General features: G+C 38.0%; 1 protein-coding gene across 1 annotated transcript in view; it reads left to right on the top strand.

The window, feature by feature from the left end:
• The first annotated feature begins 550 nt into the window (after positions 1-550).
• The window catches only part of CNTN1 (contactin 1), a 249,365-nt gene continuing 227,957 nt past the window's right edge, over positions 551-21,958 (top strand). Inside the window, exon 1 of the mRNA XM_068669412.1 lies at positions 551-689. The gene's annotated coding sequence lies outside the window, so the exon portion shown is untranslated. The remainder of the gene's footprint in view (positions 690-21,958) is intronic.

The raw sequence follows: 21,958 nt of genomic DNA, 5'->3' as shown, positions 1-21,958 counted from the left end.
AACTCGTGCCTCCTGCTGCTTCAGGTACTCTGTAACATCCCTCCCGAGCCCTTCCTGCACGGTTGTCACAATATTCGCCGCTTCCCCATCTCAGGGGGTCATCTTTGCCCCCCGTCCTCCACCATGCAGCAAGCCCCGCACTTATTTCGGGACAGAGCACCCTGGGGTCCCCGCACTTTCCCTGAGGGGGGAAGCTCTGATTTCTGCATCAGCTCGGGTGGGGGGGGGGGGGGCAGGCAGCCCCTTCAGGAACACCTCTGCCATAAAAAAAAAATACAGAAATTAAGACGGAGGAGCTCCAGCAAACGCACGCCATTTCGTGGGTGTGTGGGGGGAGAGGTGGGCAGGTTGGGGGGGGACACGGGTGGGTGTGAGGGGGACACGGGTGCGTGAGGAGGGCAGACGGGTGGCTGTGAGGAGGGAACAGGGGTGGCCGTGAGGGGGACACGGGCGGGGGGACACGGCTGAGGTGAGGGGGGGAGCGCCCCCCCCGCGCGCTCCCGCCCGAGTGACATCACCCGCGGCCAATCAGCCGCCGCCGCTCCCCGCGCCCCGCTCGGCCCCGGCTGGGGGGGCGGCGGCTGTCAGGCGGGCTCCGAGCCGAGCCGAGCCGTGCCGAGCCGAGCCGAGCCGGGCCGAGCCGAGCGCAGCCCCCCCGGGACGCCCCCGGGCGACGTCCCGGCTGTCAGGTAGGGCACGGCCCGGCCGGCGGGGCCGGGAGCGATGCCGCGGGGGGGGATCCCCGGGGCTGTCACCTGGCGGGGTGCGGGGGTGCCGCAGCCGCGGGGTGCCGCAGGGAGGCTCCGCTCCAGCCCTGCTGCTGCTGCAGGGATCGTGTCTCAGGGCTGGCGGGTGTGTGCGGCGGGTTAACGATTTTTTTTTTTTATTTTTTTTCCCACGTTGCGCCTTCCTGCAGTAAAAAAAAAAAAAAATGGTGATAACGTGCTGCTTAATTGTGCGGTTCTCCTTGCGAAACGCTCGCGCTGCGCCTTTTCTGTGTCACTTCGCTGCAAATGGCAGCGATGCAGCAGCCGGCGGCGGGGCCGGGAGCGCTGCTCGCGGGTGCTGCCGGTGCTGGGCTCCCCAAAATATCCCCCCGAGGGCCGAGCTGCAGCCCCAGGGTCCTGGACGCCCGAGGAGCACCCTCCTGGGTCCCAACCTGTCCCCCCAAACGCCCCCCCCCCTCCTGCTGGGACACCCACCTGCCCAGGTAACCGCCCCTGCACCATGCGGTAATGAGAATAAACCACGGCCCGTGCAGGAAGAACAGCTTTATGGGTCATTATACTAAGGGCCGTAAAGATATTTAATGGGAGCCTTAGGGTTTGGACGACAATCCCGTGTGTAATTACAGGTGTGTGTACAGCTTGGGCAATGAACAACCCCAAAACGCAGCCACCTGTGCAGAGATGCACATTACTTCGCGTCAGTCTGTTGTATGAAATTACTCTTAAAACAGTACAAATAACAAGCAGAGGACCTGAGACTGCATAAGCACAAGGGAAAGCATGCTGAAATGACTCAAAGTTTAAATAATTCTCCGTTTTTATCATTAGTAGCTTCTTCACGTCTCTCTTGTACAAATCTCTATGTCCAGGTGAGCTTTGGCCCATTTTGTGTAAATAACGAAGGACCAAAAGTTCTCTAACAAGAAGTTTCCGTAACGCTGCAGAAGCCTGTTGGTATTATGGAGCTTTTGTATGTTTATTTGTTAGTCTCTGAATATGTATTATCTACATGTATTAGCATCAGTTGCTTACATCTTGTATTTGTGTTTCATGATAGTTGACAGTGTATCAGAATATACCTTATCCATCCCTAAATTTTGAAAAAGATAAAAATAAGTAGTTAAGCAAAAGACTTCTGACCTTTCCCATGTTGTATTCTCTACCGTGCTGTTCAAAACCATCATGAGATTTTCAGTTTTACTTCAGACAGACAATGAAAAGTGCCACAGCCTCAACACAGCTGCATGGTTATGCAAGAACTTGGTTTCACAGGACCTCAAATCAAGGATCTTACATACCTTCTGAAGAAGAAACTCTACACTTTTAACAACAAAAGCACTTAAAAGAGGCTTTTTGAGCATGTCTCTCTGATATAGTCTTAACTACATGGTCACATACTGTTTTTTCTTCTGCAGGAACCCTGCCTCATTCAGTGCACAGGATGGATGGAGCTCACTTAACACAAATTCAGTATTTTGCTTTTGGTTTTCTTTCTCCTTGATCAGTACGTGAGCCCATGATTTATTTTCGTCTTTACATATCTCAACTCTGCTTTGAAGACAGAACTGATAACAACTGTATGGGCTTTGCTACAGTGCTTATCATTATGTGATCAGAATGCCTCACAGACAGTTTTAACTTTATCAAACGCTACTTAAGGTGAGACAAGACTTTTACAAATGGTGAACACAGAGAGGGTTAGGTTAAAAGCATTCACTCATTTTTGGTGTCTGATTTAAAGCTTCCACCATTGTAAATAGCAGTATTTCTGTATTTTCTCAAGTTACAAGGGCTACTGTGTTTAGAAACAGTCCTGAGTGCTCCACATATATTTGAATGTGTCTGCAGAGTGGATGGGAAAAAGGGAAATCGCAGTTAATTAAAAACTGGGGGAATCTTGGTTTAAATTGTGTGTGTGTGATGGTAGGAGGGATGGAGGAGACTACAACATGAAGGACTTTAACTGCCAGTGCATTTATGGCAGTATAGTCTCTCTCCTTTTTCTTTCTGCAAGCCCTCTGCATTCACTACACACATACCTGTCTCTTCAATAGGTAACAAGAGTCCTGCCTACACTAGGTCCTGTTTCATCTTCTGTGCATGTTTATCCTGTGCACTGGTTGAGGCAAGGTAACTTTGAAGAAACCATATGTGTTTATTTAAATATTGTATTAAAATGTTCACGCTCAAAGGAAATGAGTTAAGGTTGCACAGGCAACATGTTTGTCACTTTATGACTTTTCGAGTGTTTGAGTAACATTCATAATATTCTTTCATGTCTTTTAAAATAAGAAAATTAAATGTAAGCAAATAAAAATAAATAAATAAATAAATAAATAATAATAATAATAATAGTAAAACAACTATAAACTTTTCAGCTTTCAAAGTAAATCTCTTCTTGTCTTACTGTATTGGACCACAGTGATATCAACAGGATAGGAGAATTTGGATCTCCTATTTTGCTTTCCTAAGAGCAAAGGCTCTTAGCTAAGAATTAATATCATTATGAAAGTGCAGTTCCCTTTAAATGCATCAGTAATAAAGCAGAATGGGTTAATTTGTCACAGGTTTCTACAGGTATTTCTAATTGTGGAGAAGGGGTGAAAAACTGGAGTCCTTCATTCAATTCTGAGCTTTAGAGAGAATCTGTAATAGGGGATGAAGGCTCTTTTGCCAGTTCTCTGCAAGCACAGTCCTTCTCATGTCATCCTTTATACATGTTTCCTAGTAGTAGTCTCATTATCCTTCTGGAGCCAGTCAAAATCTCAATTGTTAGTTACTGCTGGTCTTGACTGTTCCAAATATGTCATTTATTTATTTATTTATTTCCCCTCAGTCAGTCCCTTCTCTCCTTGCTTTTTTCTTGTCAGCATTCTTTCAACTTATGTTTCTTTATTCTCCAAAGCTTCCTCTTCTTGATTTCCTAAATCAGCCCAGTGTCTTCAGTCTGCAGGCACCTTTTCAGCAGTTTTACCAGGTATTGGTCTCAACTTTTACTCTTCTTTGTAGCCCATAGTGTTTCTTATGTTCTTCCACACAGTACTTTCCTCTTAGAAGTTGGTTAATTTTTGGTCCATTTTTAGAGATGCAAGAAAAAATGCATTAATTCAATGCCTACCTTGATGGTTTCAAAACATACTAAGTTTTTTGAAGTGTTTTAGACACTTTAATGTAAAGAAAGAAAGAATATAGTTTATTATTATTATTTTTCCATTGTTTCCTTTTAAAATTGAACTTCTCAACATATTTTTCAATGAAGTTTATAGTATGCGTTGTGCTTGTGTATAAGCATTAGCAGAAAGCAAAGATGACAGACAGGACGGTTACTTTACCAAAGTTGTAAGTAACAGTAAACATTAGAAATGTCTATTAAATTAAGTAGTCCTAATTATAAAGATACATCAGCAATTCTGTCTGTATCATATACTGTATTTTTTTTTTTTTTTAGTAAGTTACTCTATTCTACTCTACTCTACTCACCCTGCTAAGTTTTGTGGGTTTCTGAGCTGGCAAATGAAATGTCTGATGAGTTGGATTAGTTTGTGATTATACTTACGTGGTTTTTTTTTTTTTTTTTTTTTTATATATATAACTTTTTTATAACTATTTTTATTTGATGTTAATTTTCTATTGTTACTGCTCTTTTAGAGATACTTAGAAAAATAAGATGTAAGGCTCTTGGTGAACTGAGATCTGAATAAAACTGTGACTAGTGGAGTTACCACTGCACCATAATATATTGTTTACATAAGCTAGTCCTTTTGATGTTATGAAAATAACATTTGCAGTAATTTAGTAGTGTGGTGTCTGAAATGGGGAACATGGAGGAGTTGTGGTTTGCATCACAAACTGAATATTGCAATTCATGTGAGAGAGTGTATAAAAACAGTTTCATACATACAGAATCTTCCTAAAAGCGTGTATGGGCAGAGTGATGTGGGAATTCAGGACTTAACCATAGCTGGGAAAGAAGTAATTTTTAACTTCTGTGTTCTGTAAACCCAAAGATTTGTTGGAGTGCCTATTTACAATTTAAGCAATATGTGATATAGTAATGTATGCGCTATTTTTTGCAGACTGTTTTGATGCTAAGACTAACATATTCACCTTTTTCGCATGTAGTTTTGTTTTTCTCTGTGACTACTCTTTAGGCTTTTCATCTTCAAGCCTAATCACAGCTTAGGATAAAAAAATATTTTTTTCTTGTGTGCAAAAAGATAAACAGCTTTTTATGTCTTAACAAAGATTTCATTTGAGATAACTTTTGAAGTTTTTAAAACTATTATGAGTTCTTTGAAACAAGAACTTTGTTCTTGAAAAGGCTTTGTATTGATAGAGGCAGTCATTTATTTTGTCATCTACTCACTGGTAAAATCTAAAATAAAGTTGAAAAGAAGCAAAATATCTTGAAATGTTGAATATCAACTCTGTATTTTCCTTTACCAACCATTATTAATGAACTTCTTACAGTGTCCAGTAGGATAGTTTGTTGATAAGGCTTAGTGTTTCTAGGAAGGCTTAGTGTTTCTAGGAGTTAGAAGACTCAGTGTTACTGCTGTTGCTAGTAATACTTTTAGCTAAAGTATAGCTGAAGTATAGCATTTTCCATTATGAAAAATTTTGAGTAAAGCAAAAGGAAAATAATGATTAAGATAGATGAGAAAGAGCAACTAGAAATGTACATTTTGGTTTGTTTGTTTTCTGAATCTCTTCTTGAGAAGAATAAGTGCATTACTCTTTTGAACTATAGCAAGAGGCCAAGCTTCCCTTTCATCAGCTGTCTACAGTTCATTTCTTCTATGAAAATCAACTTTGGAATATTGAACAGTTCCCACGTCAGATTTTTATTATAAAGGAACTCCAACAGATGCCAGCTGCTGTTGAAATAGATTTTGTGAAGGCAGGCGTTCTGGAACACTATTTTCCCTGTGTTCTTGTCATTTCTTGAACTCTGCCTCTCTTTGCTCTTTATCTTTAATATACTTTCTCCTTCTGACCTTTTCTGGCCCTGTAACTTCTCATTTCTTTAAACAAATTATGTTTTGAAGAAGTATCCACTGTTAACTTGAGATGTTGCAATGGTATCTCAGAAAAGGTGTAACAAGGCTGTCACAATGGCAAAAGTAGCCAGCTGCTTGACTGCTACAGGTTGTTTTTGAAAGTCGTAAACTGAAGTCAGTGCTTGATGCACACGTTCCATGTTAGTTGAGCATAAAAAAACCCTGTATGCATTTTCTTGATTACTTTAATTTCTTTCTTGACTCTCTACATAGCACATAAGAAATGTGCCCGCTATTGCAAAAATATCAGTAAAGAGCTGCCAAGGCAAGAAGTGCCAATGCTGACTACTCTTCTAAATAACTGGGGTGACAGCTCAGTTACACTTGGTTGTTTAAGCATCTCCCATTTTCATTTTGCCTCAGGTCTTGCCAGATGGATACAGTATTTTATTTTTTTTTTTAAGTCAATGTGAGGGAAAAGGCTTATACTCAGAGTTATGGAGGGAATGCTGAACAAGATTCTCAGTTCCTTGGTTCATTATCATAGTTCATTGCTTCTTTCATTTCTTGATGTTCATCAGCCCTATTGAAGAGCACATTTTTGCAAAACTTATTGATGCATTAACTGAAAAATTGCAATATATTTCAGTTGGTTTACATCACAACCTATTTCTGTCGATATTCCTGCCTCAGTAGAAACTGTTTATTTGTGTAAGCATAGAATTAGTGGTTTAGATGAAGAATTAACTTCCTTCCAGTTGGGTTTTGCAAAATGAGAATTGGGAAAGCATAAACAAAAAATTAATATTATTTGAAATTGCATAATGGAAAAAATATGTAATTTCCACATATGATACATTGATCTAGCTTTACGCAGTCATTGTTACATTAGCACAAAAATATCTATATAGATTTATTTTCCAATGCACTTCTATTTGTCTGGAGATAGTGGCCTGAAGAAGAAAGTTACATCTAATAAATACCCCTAAATTAAAGAAAGAGAAACAGATAATCTTAAGTATCTGTGTTTTATTAGTTAAGAATACTCAAGATGACTAAAGGGTTTTGAATGAAAAAGATTTGATTGCATTTTCATTACCAGTGATTTATCAGTTAGTTTATTAGGCTTTCAGAGCATGATTTGGGGGCCTAGAGGAAAGTGGTATGCCTGAGAAGAAAGATTAATTTGCGCTTGATTGTACAGAACAGATACATGAAAAGATAAATCTCACTAAACCAAGTATTTTGCTGTGGAAATGGCAGCTGTGAATCTGCTGCTCAGAATGACATGGAGTCCTACAGAAACATACAGACATAAAGAAAGTTTTGTCATAAAAAACAGTCACAGGTTTTATAAATAAAGCCCAAATTTATAAATACATGTAAAGCACAAATTTATAAATAAAACACAGCTGTTCCATTTCCGCTCACATTCCCGTATTGTAATAGGTTCTGTGGGTTCTCTACAGACCAGCTGACCCAGTCTTAAATGTGGCTGAACCATAAAACCTGTTTTGTCCTATTTCTATGAGATCTTATTTAAAGCCTTCAAAAGATATAAAGACTTTTTTTTTCTTTTTTCTTCAGAGTGATTAACTCCACTCAAATGTGATGTTCATATCTGTAGTTACAACAGCTAAGTGTCATTCAGACCTTGACTGTGCATGTATTGGAGACACAGGGGGTTAGGATTTTATTTATTTAAGCCAGAACAACTCTGAAATAACTGCACTTAAGTGTATTACCATATATTTATATACTCAATTTTATTTACATTCATGTGGGATGCTTTGCTGGCCTGCTGAACGTTTTGTAGAAGATTTTATCCTTGGCAATGTTGCTAGCTGACACTATTTATACTGACAGTGATTCGATAAAGCTTGCAAAGAGTTGCTGACGTTTTCCCTGTGCATGTTTTTTTTTTTGTTTGTTTGTTTTTACACCAAGAACTCTTTTCTGTATCTATACTAACGTTTAGTGGTACTGTAGTGACAGGAGAAGAAAGGAAAATGTGGAAGCAATATATTTGCCTTTTTGGTTGCTGTCAAAAGAATTGTAATGTTATAAAGCAATGAGAACTGGTCACAAGTTACTTTTCTGTTACTATTTAGTTATCTATGCACCTACAGTATTTTATGTTACCGAACTTGTCAGTTTACAGGCATTCTTCTACCAGACCAGTATGACGAAAGATTTTGCTACTGGTGGATTGATGTAAGTACAGTGAAAGATATGCAGCACCTTGAAATGAAATTTTTGGTTCAGCAGTTTGGTGCCTATCCCTTGTTGTTCACAACTCCTCCAAGCAGAACTATTCTGACACTTCCTTGTGACTGTCTGAAATAAAGCACTGCAAACATTTAGGGTATTCTTGGTCTGACTTTCAGGAATTTCCCTGGTTAATGTGTTACTAATCTCTTTTTTACAGAGGTCTTTTTATAAAAAGGGAAATATTTATTGTATGGCTACTAGGTAGATACTTTGCTATGGAATGGGGTGTTCCACCAGCCACATAGCAGTTATTTGGCTGTTAGACTTGGAGACATTGTAATCTGAAATAATAAAATAATTCAAAGGAAACTCTGTTAAAGGAAAGTATGATTACCTGAGTAGATAATAAGCTACATTTTGGAAATCTTGTTTTACTGGGAAGGTAGTTCCTGTTCAGCTTCATAAATCACAGGCAGCATTTCGGTGAATCTGGGACCAAGTTCTTGCCTGCCCCAGGAGAATCAGCTGTGCCCAGCTGTTGCTTGTCATTTTTCTGTCAGGCATAAACATGTATGTCTTTTTTGTCAGAACACAAAATTCAGTAAGTGCTTTTCAGAATTAAATAGAGGGGCATTTAAAAGAGAAGGCTTTTATTAAATGTTAGGATTAGGCCTTTGAACTTTACCATCCACTTCATTCTCATTTGAGATTTTTCCCTGGGAATCCCTTTAGTACATGTGAGAAAAAAAATGGCAGTGGGTGAATTTGGGGGAATATTTAGAAACATTACTTAATCTTTCTGAAAAATAGTACCATTCTCATGCTTGTCTCTGAATCCATGGCCCGTTCAAACTTGGCAGGCCTGGTTATTGGCCTGGATGGTTCTCTCATCTTCCCTGGGAGTGCTCTTGGTGGTCCCAAGAGAGCCTCTTGGGCTTTCCTGGTTGGTCACACTCCTAGGGGCAGAGTGATGAGAAGCTGGGACAGAGGAGGGAAGAGGTAGTAAGTGCTAACACATGCTTCTTAATTGGCCTGTTCTGTCCTGCACCTCGCTCTAAAGATATCTGCATGAGTTTAATTTGAAATAGATAGTCTGCTTTTCCCCTGGACTGGTTAAAGACTGCTCACAAGTTTAACAGACATCTGCAGCTGATTTCAAAACTGCAGGAGTGCGGCCCGTTCTTGTCTTCCTGCAGTTGCCGTGCTAGGCCCTTCCAAATCCCTCTGGCTCGGACCATGATTACCCGTGAAGTTGTCTGTCTGCTTGCTGGCAGGTGGCTTTCAAGGTCTGTGTTCACGTCAAGGGCAAAGTTCAGTGACTGCAGACACCCAAGAACTGGAGGACCTGGTCATTTCTGGAAGTCTGTGTGTGGGCATGCTGACTGTTAGGTGAAACGGGAATTTCAGAACAACGGCATCTTGCAAGGTTTGCCAGCCCAAAATAAAGTTTCACCTGATCCCAGCAAGTAATGTGGAAACCTGATACCCAATTCATAATTTGAACTGTAAGCCTGTCATCTCTCAAAATGTTCTGGAGAAATTAACAACGAAAGATGAAGACTGATACTGGATAAAGGCAAATTTTCCTGTATTAAGTACAAGAGCATATAACCAAATCAATGATGCAAATTAAAATAGCAGGATTGTTATTTTTAACCATTATGTGAAGATTCAATAAAAATAATCTGAAAATTTAATTCAAGCCAAACAGAAGCTGCTTGATGAGTTACTGTTCTCAAAGTATGGACTACATTTTTGTTAAAACCTTTCGCTTTTGTAAGCACAAAATGCCTTGTTTTCTAAATGTTTGTAGTAGAGTAGTTGCTGTTATATTTTAAATACTTTTGTTGCTCTTTGTATACTGATACGTTATGTTTCCAAATAAAGATGATCTTTCCTATTTGGCATACTACACACATTTTGGCATGCATTTGTGACTTACTGTATATCATTAAACGACTTCTGAGGGAGGAATCATGGTCTGACAATTAATTTATATTTCCCTTGGTTTGTGGGAGGATATGGACATTCACAATGATGAGCTTTTTAGTTGCAGTTATTGCATGTAGATGAGGAGAAACATCTGTATTCTTGTTTTTCTGTTAGTCAGACCTAGAAGGCTGCCTTGGAAGACAGCTGAAAGCAATGAAGGAATCCATTGTAGATCCATTTCTTCTATTGCTCTCCTAGAGTTTTGGGCTTAAATCTTTGCTGACTTCAATGTGATATAAAAGCAGAGATGCTCCTTGTCAGACTTTTAGAAACATTCTCTTATGGTTTTACAGACAATTGCAAATAGTGCTTTCTTGTGTTAATTCTGACTGCAGAAGTGTGTATATATACATTATTGTTTCTCTTTTTTCCTCTGTTGACGTGGTGACAGTTGGCAGGTGCTAGCTTCCAATAACCGAGAGCTGTAAACTGCACAGCTTGGTAATTGGCATAGAAGTTGGGTAAGGAAATTGCCTCCTTCTCTCATGTTACAATAGTCTTTTAAGGCAAGTTCTTTTCCTTTTCCAGAGAAAATCACCAATTATCCAGTCTTGTCAAAGAAAGTGCATACATATAAGCAGCATGAGGAAGATGTACTTGTCCTCAGAAAAGCTTGCATTTTGCTTAACCAACTATGGGTTGACAGCTCAATATCACCAATAGTTTCTGAAAACTAGTCTAAGAATGCCCGAAAGTTAAAGCGGATGCCAGTTGGAAAGACTTCAGGTGTATATGTGTGAAAAGAGTAGCAAAAGTTAATCCTGTCAAAGAAAAAAACCAGCTTTCAGTTATTCAGAAAGTGGGTCCTTTTTTCCCCTCCATTAAAAACAACCTGTCTATACAGTGCATCTGAAAATGATTCCTTGCTCCTTATTTTTGTTACCTGCTTACTAAAAAATCAGGGGGAAAAAAAAAGTTCTCTTTCCAAATTAGAGGAAAGGATCTTATCATGAGATTCTGTTTTAACTTATTCCATTTTTAAGATGATTCCTTAGGAATATGCTTATAAATTAATTTTCACTGGAGCAGCTCTTTGTGTCTCACAAGCAGCCTGGTGCACAAACACACTTTGTATGAACAGTAATAATGAGGTCAAGTAAGAAGATGCAGTGATCTGATGAACGACCTGAAAGTGAAGCTGGTACAGTTAGAAACATCAAGGCACGTGTGAAAAGCATAGGAATATCTTGGTGTATTCCTCATTAAACACAACACCTCCTTCTTTAAATTCATGGTACAAGGAATTTTCTTTCAATAAATATAGGATTCTTTGGACCGATGAACAACTGTTCTTTGTATAATATTTATGTTTGAAACCTTTTAGGAAATTCTAATGGAACTCAATTTCTTTGTCAATGCATTACTTGTTTAGGAACCTTGCCAGTTCAGTCCTCAGATGTTAACTATGAGGTTTATGTAACGTGTTACTTTAAAAAAAAATAAAAATGATGGAGCAATATTGGAGTTAAGGGTGAGTGGTGTTTTGCAGGATCTTATTGCTGAAAGGCATGAAAAGGTGTGTTTTGCTATTAACATTATTGAAGATCGCATAAAGTATTGGTGGGTATAAATTACAGTGCACTTCAAGCCAGAATTACAGAATTTGCAGAAATCTGGCAGTCCAAGAACCTAGAGGAGTCCCTTAATACAAGATCTGAGCTGATAATGTCTTGGTGTTTGTAGTGTCTTTTCTTCTAAATCTTAATAAAATAATTATTTGAGCATGCTACCTGAGATGACTTAAACTGTCTGAAGAACAAAACCATGTGTTGAAAAAGAAAACCTTATTCTGCAGGTAGTGTAATGCATGTCTGGGTGTGTAGGGGGTAGAGGTAGGGTCCTGATCTCATTTAGGGGATCCAAACTCAGTTTTAAAGTCTCTTTTCCCTGCTAGGGAAGCACATCAGGGAGAGGCAGATGACAGGGAAAATCTCTTAAAAAAGGTTTTATTAATTAAGCCTTTATTATGAACAGGATCAAATGATTAGTAAAAGCAGATAACTGTCCCCAGGGTACACTTGTTTATTCTCTCCCCCTGCCCTCATGGCCCCGGGTGGGCACAGAGCCACCGCTGTCACCTCAGGTGTGGCCTGGCCCACGCAGCCCTCTGTCAGAGCTGGCGTGGCTGCTGGCTGCACCTGTGCTCAGCAGGCTCTGGGGCTTCTTCCACTTCTTGCAGGTGTAGCAGAGCCATGAGTCTCTGGAGCTCATCAGTGTGTGATATGCTTTCAGATGTTCCCTCTCACCACGTATTGTTGCTCTTTCGAGCCTGCTGTGTTCTGGTGACTGGTTCATCCACACCCATAGAGTCCATTTTGTAGCAGCTCACACCAGCAGGGCTTTAATGACAACACAACTTTAGGACAACTAGTTCAGTAGCGTGAAACTGCAATGGGAAGTGACTGACTTATGAAACATTTTCCTCAGCCTTCTTTCAGTTTTATTTTTTTGTTTGGAATTGGAGTCAGTTCACAGATCACATTACAGATCACTGCAACCAGTTTGAATTTTCGGTTTTCTTTTTGTATTCTGCTGTATTTCTATGGAATTTTTGGTATTTGTTCCATTGGGATCAAGTTCAATCCCATTTTCCAATTCTTATAAAAATAGTGCTGAAAAACTTGTCACATCAAGTGCATTTCATGACAGTTTTCTCTGACTTCTTAACCTATGTGTCAAATGGCACCAGCAAATGTATTTATTTCCAGGTGCACTATTTCTATACTAGTCATCTTTATTTCAAGATTGTCCTTCCTCTTTCTCAATCACAAACATTAATTTTTTATTGCATCTTACCAAACTTGTATAATTCAGAATTCTACCCTCAAAATTTGTGTTACTGTGCAATTTTCCAGCTGCTACTGAAAAAAAAGTCAATGTAGTGTTTTGCCCTGGCTTAAAGTACATTGCAACCTCTGCAGGCCTTCTTATAATTCCTAGAAAGGAACAGGAGACAACTGTATGGTTTTCTATTGTGATTAGCAAGTTATTATGTCTGACATTAATCACACATGGAAGTGCATTGGGAATAATTTAACTGACGTCAAGGGAGTGGCACTGACATAAAAGCTAATTTTAATGAGCCTGATCTGCAGAGAACCTTGAAGATGAGAAGTAATTTACATAACATCTTATTTTGCCCACAAAAAAAAAAAAAAAAGTAAATTAATTCGTCTTTTTAGCTGCTATTAATGGACAGCTCTCAAAGTACTGTTTGTTCACTGCAAGTAAGACCAAAAGGTCTGATCTGGAAACAAGAGTGCTACAATCACTGTCCTTCAGTAAACTGCTCTCTAAATACTATACCTTTGCAGTCCTATCAACTGCCTTTAATACGTAAAATTGTAGATTCTTGAGCAATATTGGCATTAGATTATACATAACTTGCAATGGTTGTACCCCATTGGATGATCTCTGAATTTTCTCTTGTAGAACCATATTGCTTTCCATGGGTAGCTATGCAGAACGAGGATACAAATTAAATTTGACTTTATGACTTTGCAAAAGCCATTTCCCTAGCTTTGTTTCGAATGTTGATTTTGTGGTAAATGGAATAACAATATATTTGAAGAAAAGGGTTTAATTGCTGCTTCTGATTTAATGCATTTCATTTCTGATGTTTGCTAAGGGCAGCTTGATTGCTTCAGCATGTGAATAAATTTGGGCTGTGCTTTTCACATCTGAAAAAAAATTGAATCTCTTGTGAATGTTGGCATTAGACGTCAAACTGTTTGGATTTACCATTGTACAAGTCAGGTAGGTTATTTCTGTGTGGGTGTTCAGCATTTCATATATCCTTTAGATATAGATTGCAACAGTTATGCTTTAATTTCATTTCAAGACTCTTAATTACCTGAACATTTCATTTGTCACTAATATGTACCTTCGAGCATATTGGCTGTGTAGTGTTCTCTTGATGGATTCACTATATGGGGTTGTCAATTTTAGGTGATGGATAGCTCAGTAATTATGGAGGCATTCTGTATTTTCTAGTGAATTGTGTATTACAATCAATGCTGAAAAAGCTAATTCAGGTTCTGTAGGAATCGTTCAACTCCATTTTTAAATAGCACTTTTATATCTCTATCTGGAGTTTGAGACAATTTATAAGAGCCTGCAAGTAAATTAGACAATGAGTTGTAAATAAAATTAACTAAAACCTGCATTCTTGTGGGAAATTAATATCTTCTTGTTGCTTGTTTCCTTCTATTTTTGTTCTGAATGATTTTATGGCAATATAATAAAGTGATCTGAATGTGTCACCACTGTTATTATTGACATGTATATAAATATTTGAATTTGTGATTCAAATATTTGAGTTTGTAATAAGTAAATTTGAGTTTATCATCCTATAGGCTACCAAAGGGCTATGTAACACTATCAGAAATTGTTAACTAAGACTGCTGTGACATTAAAAAAAAAAAAACACAAGGTTGTTATTTTGTGACAGCTGCTTTGTTTGTAACAGTTCCTGGATTTCTAAATAGGCAAAAAATTAACATCTATTCAAAACACCATGAGTAGAGACCATACTTTAAAGTGTTTCAGTCATTTTTACATTGTTACTGCTTGGTGTCAGTAAAGGAGAGTAGCATCTGTCAGATAGTGGAGAGTAGCTGCACCCCTATTCCCTAAATTTCGTTAGGACGATGTGCAAAAAGGTATTTGGAAGCGGGAAGGGAAGAGAGTTTTTGGTAGCATTCAACTTTTGGGTAGTTTTTCAGGATTTTTGAGCTTCAATTTCTAATAAGGCAGTTCCTCATTTTAATGTAGTCATTCTGTTTTCCTCTAGGTTTTCATGTGAGTACTGTTATTAATCCTAAAGACTATTATTATTATTGTTTGTTATTATTATTATTATTATTATTATTATTATTATTATTATTATTATTATTAAGATGCAGAAATTGAATTTACCCAAAGATCCACCAATGTGTTTTCAAATTTCATGCTCAGATTTGTTCATCTGGAACAGAATTGAATATGTTGTTCATAAGTGACTGGGGTTTGCGGACGAAAAAGTGTTTTCAGCTCACATTTGAATATCTATTTCAGGGCTCTCTGAGTTCTAGTTTGAGTATTGAATTATGTAGATAGTTCAAGGGAAGGAATGATATCATAAGTGATTTCATCTGTTGCTTGCTACAAATACATTTTAGCAAAAAGCAGAGAGAAATTACACACTTTCAGTGGAAGAGCTCCTGAAAAATGTAAAAGTTGTCTCCCACTTAAAAAGTCAAACAAGTCACCCTACGATATTTTGTCTTTATTAAATAGCTGTGGGTTAGGGCAGGATTTCTAAAACTCCTGTAGTGATCAGTTACTCAAAGTAATAACATAAGGGCAAGTAGAAGACCAAGGTGACAAGGACTAGCGTTTAGGTATTCCTCTGCCAGAGGTGATTTTTTTCTGCTTTTGAGTGTCTTAGGTCTTCTGAGTGTGTAAGAACAGACTTTACCTTGCAATTTTTTTTTTTTAATTTTATTTTTTTCCTGTAAATGCCTACTGAATGTTTCTGGTTTTTCCTTCCCTATTTTAATGTATGTACCTGATTGCACCATTTATTTTGGAAGAACTCTGAGTCCTTGGCTGGAAAAAAAGAAAACGCACTCAGGAGAGTTGGGAAGAACACACTGACCCCACAACTATTGTCTGAACAGTGAAAATCTCAATGGTCCTTTAGAAGCAAGTTCCTTAAACTATTTGCCAGTGCCATTTATCTCCTGCCTCTGTAGCTGCAAGGCTCACAGCCTTGCAGATAATCCCCCAAAGACACCACTTGTATTTGTTATCTTTCTGGGCATAGTGTTTTATCTTCAGTGAACCTATTTGGTACGGGTTTCTGTGTCCTCATATGAGTGATTATGCCCAGTAACACCCTTAGACATTTGGACAGAGGACTGTGAGTATGCTGTTTTCATAATGTGCTGGATTTTAGTCTTAATTTATTTATTGATTTTTACTTCATTGCTTAAAGTTATTGAAAGGGGTAAGCAAAACGAATAGTTATTGTAAATGCAAAGGAGCAAGAACTCTACTGCATGTCATTGTGTGCAAGGTCTATTTCTGTTTCAATTGACAGGTAATGCTATTACTTTTTTTTTTTTTTTTTCCTAATGCAATAGGCTGTTAGTCTTAAAATACTCGTATTTAATTTTGAATAAGTTTTATGTTCTGCTTCAAGATTTTGTTAAGTGTTGAAATACAAGCATTCTCTATTGACACGTTTGGACAGACGGTTGTGCTGCACAATATGTGCAAGGATGTTCTTCTCTCAGGGACTGATATTCTGCTTTGACTGTTCAGAGTTGGGAATTATGTTCATTTTTGCTCTCTGATTCAGGCCCTGGAAAATAGTCTTCAGGTTATCATTAGAGATACTACTAACTCTAATGAAAGCTCTAAGATGGAAGAAGGTCTTTTATTTTTACATTCTGTTTTTGAATTTATGACTAAATGGAGCAATAGAAAAGACGATACATATTGAAACCTCAGGGCATTATTTGCTAGTGCTGATACTGTCATGAGGTGGAGTCTGACAAGTCCCTGATTAAATATTTGCATGATTGGATTTCATGAGTAAAGAGGTGGTGATGGCATTTCCATTTGCATTTGTGTGTGATTCAAACAGAAGAAGGTTTTTTGTTTTTTGTTTTTGTTTTTTTTTTTTTTCCCTGTGTAGATGTGGAATTGATTTTAGTGTATTTCTGTCTGAAGAATTTATTTTTTGAAAGAGATAGCCTTTTTAATGGATCAGTAAATTCTAGGAAGACCACATTAGAAATCATTTAAAATAACTGTCACTTATTACATCTTTTAATCAAAAACCTCCTTTTGCTTCTTAGTGGGATACCTCTTAGAGTAACAAAAAAAACATCTTCCCAGAATGCTTAAATTATTTTTATTGACACAAATAAATTTGAGTGAGTGATCTAAATAACTGACAGATTTCCAGGTTCTGAGGCACAAAACATTTCCTATTGAATCAAAATGGATGCATATAATGTTATAATAATAAAACATTGAATTCTATGTTCCTTTTAATTTTTTGCATGAAAGATTTAGAAATTTATCTAACCTGTGTTTTTTAATAAAAGGGATGCTATTTCAACTACCTAGAAATACATTCCTGTCCTACTGAGCACTCAGAAATTAAACTTCATTTAGAGACATTGTTTGTGGTTGCCCATGGGATTTAGCAAGAGGCACCACAACATTATCAAACAACAGATTCATAAAATGTTAGTTGGCTGAACAAATAATTCATTATTTCCAGCCTCATCATAGGGATAGTTTATAGCTCACTGTCATTGCTAAGACAAAAGTGGAAGGAAATATAGAAGAGTTTTTGACAAATGTGCTTTCACGTGCTGAATTTATAGGTGAACAAAAGATGCTAATCATTCATCTGCTCATTGTAAATAAACAAACATGAATACATATTATCCAAGATTTATTTTTTCAGTCATTACCATTTTTATAATTGATAGCTTTTAAATATTTTGGTTTGACATTCTCCATCTGCTGATGCAGGTAGCAATCACGTTACACGAACAGATGTATTTTCACCTAGCAACAGGAGTTTTCTAAACACAGTGATATCAGCTATTGTTTTATCCCATCCTCCAAAGTGATCTTAGAATCAAAAAGAGAATGATGGAAGCTTGATGTTTGAATAAGGGGGGAAAAAAAGGAATTTTAAGTGGTTTTTTTTTTTTTTTTCCCTATTAATTGTGCATATTAATATGCTGCTAATCTTATATTCCAGTATGGAGAGTACACAAACATGGATGGCTTAATTCACCTGCTATAAACCAATCTAAGGCAGTGTGGGAGTGATGTTGTTTTGTTTTCTTGTAGTTAGTTTTTTTCCTTTTTTTTTTTTTTTTGTAGATATAACTAACAGTTTCACCAGGCAAACTGTGGTGAGATTTTTTGGTGATACTTGATAGATATGTACCTATAATAAGTAGTGCTAGTATTTGTGAACTGCCATTACCATCCTTAGCTGTAAGTTAGTGTATCTAATTTACCATTTTATGCATACTGTAAAATGATTATTTTTTTCATAGTGTTGTGTTCAAAATTCTATCAATCAGTAATAGTAACATAGTGATTGCAGCACACTCAAGAACAGAAATTCAGTATTTTAACATGCATAGATGGCAAGAGATTAAGTTTTCCCCCTCACCAATTCACATACTTCACAATGAACTCTAAGACTGTGAGCATGATATCATGCCTTTCTCAGAGCTGTTCTGAATAGCTGTGGAAAAGAATCCCTTAATATCATTTGCTTTCTTTTTTTTAACAGAATAATAGGATTACAGCTTAAAAACTCATGTTGCTGATATACATTCTTTTCCTCTTCAATCGAAAAAAGCTATGATTTTTAGTTATGATTTCTATTTCATAATGAAACTGTTTGTCTCCCTCAGAAAATGGAAGAGTGCAGACTGTGCAGGTTTGTTAAATATTGCTTTTCCATCTGCAAGCATTGCAGCTATCTTTAATAAGTAGCCCTGTCACTCAGCCTTTCTCACAGAGTATCTGATGAACCAAATATTTCACATTTTCCTTGGGAAATGTTTAGTTTCAGATCAACAATATAGAATAATGACCTGGATTTTTTTTTTTGGTCTGATGGTGGGTGTTGGTAGATAGCCTGGACCTGCCTCTTGCCACAGTGGCCATTCAGGCTCTGGAAGGCAGTGGGAAAGCTTGCAGGAGGTTGGGTGACATGGTCCAGTAGGGGCAGTACTGCCATGATGGAAGAATTCCTTCAGGGTGAAAACTCTTCTCTAATGGTTACCATGGAAATGGAAAACTTAGAAATTATATAAATTAGTATCTCAGTTACATGTAAATGCTCTGCAACCTTTTTCTTTTTGTATTATCATTTAGGAGGACCATTGATTCTGAATCACTGGGCCATTAGTGCTTTCAAGTCCATTACAGATAAGATTTGGGCCAAATGTGTAATGCAGAAAAAGAGGTACCTATAAGTGGTATATAAGTGGTTTGGTTTCATGGAGTTCTCTTACCTGTTTAAGATTTTATCTAGCAAAGTTGTTCTTGTGTTGTAGCACAATGTACGTTTTGTAGTTTAATTTCATATAATCAATGCTTCAAATACTGGCCCAACATTCAGGGAATATTACTACTTTTTTCCCCTTTTCATTCCCCCAATGACATTTCTAGCAAAAAAAAAAAAAAAAAAAAAAAAGACTAGAATGCTCAAAAAGACCATTCCAATGGAGCTGTAAAGCAGGAGATGTGTATAAATTGATCATAATTGACTCAATGTGCTGCTTATACATGTATATACGGAGACAAATTACTCTAATGGTTTCTGGTCAGGTAGATGAGTCACAGTGCAGTGTTGGAATGTCATATTCCTCCATCCAAGACAACATTAAACTTTGTTTAGAAAAATGCCATGTTAAACTGGAATTACATACTGTCAATTGGTTTGTCTTTAATAAAAGTAAATACCGTATTTATTTTTTTTTATTTTTTTTCCCCACTGTGGTATAATTCCATAATGCTAGGAGCACAATACTGATCTTTTTCATGTCTTTCCCAATTTCTCCTCTCCAACAGGACTGCAGTGAGTGAGTCTCAATGGTTTGGAAACTATTTTCAGTTTGAGGAAAGTACTCAAGAATTTTCTGTTATTTTATTCTGCTTTGCTGGTAACTGAAGGTATAGTTTGACCCATACTCTTCTTATTATAGCATGAATAAGTCTTTAATTCTTACAGTGATTCTTCTTTCTAACATCCATGCTCTTTCTAACACCCCAGCTCCCTCAGGCACTCCTCACAGGGCTTGTGTTTCAGGCCCTTCACCAGCTTTGTAGCCCTTCTCTGGACATGCTCCAGGGCCTAGATGTCCTTCTTGTACTGAGGGGCCCAGAGCTGAACATAGCAATTGAGGTGCAGCCTCACCAGAGCAGAATACAGGGGGATGATATCTCCTTGGTCCTGCTGGCTACACTATTCCTGATACAAGCCAGGATGCCATTGGCATCTAACTCTAGATGTTGGATCTAGATGTGTAGTTCTTATTTGATAATGTTCTTAATATGTAAAGACATTGCAGTCAGTAATTCAAATGTCAGCTTCTTTCTCATATGAGCTCAGAATTCATATTGTCACTCTGTGCGTATATGTTCATATTGCTCATATGAAACTTGCCTGCTTTTTCTTTCCACGTACTCTATAGCGTTAAGACAGTCTCAGCACAGTCAGCAATTGCATCTCCCTTCCCAAGTGTACAGAGGCAAGGGGGCTGTTCCACAAACTCAGCATCTATATGCTGAGAACACATTGGAGAGGTGATGTTCAAAATTATAATGGGCTTTATAGGTCAGGAGAAGCTTCTCTGTATGGTTACACTTGCTGTGAATCTGAAATTGTGTGTGCCATAAGAAATTGTCTGTGCATCACAGCAAGATGAGCATTTGAATATTGCAGATGAGATTAGAAAAACGACTGAATAACCACAGAAAAAGCATATTTTTGAATGGAGTAGTGTGATTTTCACAAATAGCATCTAGATATTTAAACTCTAGTTGCTACCAATATTTGGTTAGAATCAGAAGCTGCAAACTGCACAATTTTAAAAATACTGGTTCCAAAGAGTTTGTATGAATAATGTTCAGTGTACATACCTCTTGCTCAAGCTGATATTAGGGACACTTGCATCGCCCCTGTACTAACAACCAGAGAATATTCTTGTGTGCAGGAGCTCAGCTGCCTGTCCTGCTAACTTGTTAGCTGGGACACCCAGAAGCAATGCTGAGCCTAATTCAGGAATTAATATTTTCCTGGAACCGTTTTCAAGGAGACAGTTTATATATGGCCATTCTGCCCTAGTGTATAAAGGATTGTGATGCTGTGGATATGGACTATTCAATAGTAGTTTACTTCTGTGTCAAGTAATACAGTTCAGGGCATCTTTAATTTCCTGGTGTAGACAGCCATAATAATGTAGGGTGACCTGAAGGACATGCTAAGGTTAAGCAACTGCTGAATATTTTATTGATTAGCCAGAGCTATAGGAAATGTGACAGGCTTGTTTGAAGGTCTGAAAATCTTATTCTACCACTGTTCCTTTCCTGTCCCTCTGAATGGTATTTTACATTAGTGTTTCTTATCTTTCACTCTGGAAAACTTTCACCGGTAACTGGGTCCTGTGTTATTCCAAAACTGGCATCAATTTGGCATCACTGACTTACAAAGACATTTAGAATATATTAGGCCACCTGTGTCTGCTCCAAGTTAAGGGTTGAAGTAGAGTTTTACTTCCTCTGATTCCAGCTAAAATGCTTATGCCCAGGCAAGTGTGGGTTCATCGGTGCCAACAACCTGCTAATCATGTTCCTCTTTAAGATCTTCTTGTGAAGCTGAAGAAAGCTGTGGTGACTCACCATGGACTGACGCTTCCCCAGCACTTCATCTTTCCCAAGGCCGATCTTCCTGTGCATGTGTAACTCTGTTTCTGATTCAGAGAGAGGAAGGCTTCTTGATGAAGAAGTTTTTTTGACTTGTACCTGTGCTTCTGATATAACCACCTTTTTAATTACTTAGTGGCACTGACAAACTGATTTTCAGGGCCAGGAAATGTGAGCGTGATATCAAAGTATGCGTCAAACTCAAAACCCAGATCACACAGATAGTCACATTGACATGTTGAGATGAGTGTTAGAGTTAGAATGCAGGGGGAACTGCCGTGCGTACAAGACAATGCTCCAAGAGCAGTCCTTCGTAAGAAAAAAGGAGTGGCAATTGATACAAAAGAGCAGACTCAGAGGCTGACATAGGCATAATATATATGGGTAAATACAACTGTACTGATCTTGTTACTTTTAGTGTTTAGATTCAGTGGGATGGATGACCAAAGCCCAGACCCTCAAAGAGGATTCTTGTACAAGCTTCTTTTTTGTAATCATCCAAACTAAGGAAAGGGAATAGCCACCTTCTGATCTGCATGGACCACATATTTTCTCAGCACAGTCCTGACT

This window comes from Anas acuta, chromosome 1 (assembly GCF_963932015.1).
Source record: "Anas acuta chromosome 1, bAnaAcu1.1, whole genome shotgun sequence".
NCBI lineage: Eukaryota > Metazoa > Chordata > Aves > Anseriformes > Anatidae > Anas > Anas acuta.
The sequence above is the reverse complement of the archived record's forward strand: the minus strand, read 5'-3'. Positions and strand labels throughout refer to the sequence as shown.